Here is a 2,206-nt window from a genome sequence, read left to right on the forward strand (position 1 = left end):
CTGAGTTCCTTGCTTGTGCTCTCTCTCCTTCTGCTTCTGATTTGAACCTTGAGATTTCAGTCCGGTGCTCCAATGTGGGTCTCTGTCTCTGTCTCCTTTCATCGCCTGATGAAGGTTAATATTCAGGAGGAAGCCTATATGATTTTCTTTGGGAGGACCGACATTTTTTAATGAGGCAGAAAATACACAATTAGTTAAGGTTTTACATATGTCATTGCTATTTGGGACACTTTTTCGTGTTTGAATCTTAGTTAAACTCACTCCTTTAAAAAAAAAAAAAAAAAACTTTATTTATTTTATAAGTATGCCTGTGTGTGTGTGCAAGTGCCCACAGAAGCCAGAAGAGTGTGTCCAATCGACTGGAACTGGAGTTACAGACAGTTGTGAGCTGCCTGATATAGGTGGCAGCAACAGAACCCAGGGCCTCAGTCAGGACAGCAAGTGCCCTTTTCATTGCCAAGTCATCTCTGCAGCCTCATCTGGCTCTTGCTATGACTGCTGCATATACAGAACGCTCACTGTATGCACAATGCTAAAACAGTGTAAGGTGACAGTTTTCAAACTCTGCTCTGGGGACCCAAGTAAGTATGGCTCCAGGTCCCCTAACACAACATTAACCAACAAGGTAAGCTCATGCATATACATGCATATGTATATGGTGTGTGTGTATGTGTATGATATATATGTATTCGGTGTGCGTGCATACGTGCATGTCTGTATATTGGGTATATATAAACCTGCTGGGGTGAGGGATGCATGCTGAGGCCTTAAGAGAACATCAGGTATCAGGTGTCCTGCTCTGTCACTCTTTACCATATTCCCATCAGTGTCGGTCACAGGACCTGAAGCCAGGCTGATGCTTAGCAAACCCAGTTGATCCCCCCATCTCTCCTCCAGCACCCAGTACAAGGGGTGACAAGCAGGTACAGTCCCACTCAGCTTTTTGCAGGGAAACTGGAGATCTGCACTGAGAACCACACGCTGTCACAGCATCTGAGGATTCTTACTGCTGTGAAAACACCATGACCACAAGCACGGTCATGGAGGAGAGTTTACTTCACTCACACTTCTACATCACAACTCATCATCAAAGGAAGGCAGGGCAGGAACCAAAAGCAGGAGCTGATGCAGAGGCCATGGAGTAGTGCTACTTAATAGTCTGCTCCCATTGCTTGCTCAGCCTGCCTTCTTATAGCATCCAAGAGCACCAGCCCAGGGATAGCACTACCCACAATGGATTGGGCCCTCCTACACTAATCATTAACTAAGAAAACTCTATACAGAGTTGTCCACAGGCCAATCTGAGAGGAACACTTCTCAGCTGAAGTCATTCTTCCCCTAGGACTCTAGCATCTGTCAAGTTAACAAAAAGCTAGACCGCACACAGCAAGCTTCTTACTGAGCCAACTCTCCAGTCCAGCTTCTGTATCTTATATTCTGGATGTCCTCATACTACTAACCCCAGCACTCAGAAGGCAAAGGAAGGCAGACCTCTGTGAGTCTGAGGCCAACTAACCTTGTAAGTTATTTCCACGGCAGCCAGAGCTATACTGTAAGGTTCTCGTCTCATGCAAAAAAATAAATAAATAAATAAATAGACAAACAAAAAAGAGAAGGTCAAGCAAGGCATAGGATATCCTAATCCAAATAAATATACAAATAAGCTAAAAAAAAATCACCAACAGATGTGTTTACAATATAGAGTGATAGAAAAAAGATGAATGGGTGGATGAGAGATTAGTGACTGACAGGCACACAGATAACAGGGAGATCTTATTTTTGGAGAGAGATTCTCTAACTGTCCTCAATGTGCAGAACCATTCAGCAGTACTGACAGCACTATTTTAGCAGAGAACAACACACTCCGAAAACAATGCTCCAAAGAGTAGACTTACTTTTGTTGGCATCCATTCATCCAGCCTCTTATCCAAAACTATATCATAGCAGAAGGCCCCAGCGATTACTGTGAATCCAACAGCAAGAAAAAAAAAAAAGCAAGCCAAATCTGTTAGAGCAAGAAGTTTCTAATCTGCAACAATCAATTAGTTAGATCACAGAATGAAAAGTTAGCAATCACCCCTAACTCTACAAATGGATACAAATATGACTCTACAGGAAATGCCCAAATTCTTATCTCTTAGAAAACTTCATTTTTTAATTTTTTGTTCTTAGACTCATCTGAGCTTCTTTCATTCTGTCTCTCTCT

At 42.6% G+C, this 2,206-nt stretch overlaps 1 long non-coding RNA gene across 1 annotated transcript; it reads right to left on the bottom strand.

The window, feature by feature from the left end:
- LOC126496448 (uncharacterized) lies at window positions 1-2,178 on the bottom strand. The gene is made up of 3 exons (XR_007590360.1): window positions 1,896-2,178; window positions 1,517-1,565; window positions 1-146 (listed from the first exon to the last, which is right to left on the bottom strand). It is a non-coding gene; the product is annotated as an uncharacterized lncRNA (long non-coding RNA).
- Window positions 2,179-2,206: the final 28 nt, after the last annotated feature.

The sequence above is a fragment of the Alexandromys fortis genome, unplaced genomic scaffold (genome assembly GCF_014885135.2).
Source record: "Alexandromys fortis isolate MF-2015 unplaced genomic scaffold, M_Fortis_MF-2015_v1.1 scaffold_4692, whole genome shotgun sequence".
NCBI lineage: Eukaryota > Metazoa > Chordata > Mammalia > Rodentia > Cricetidae > Alexandromys > Alexandromys fortis.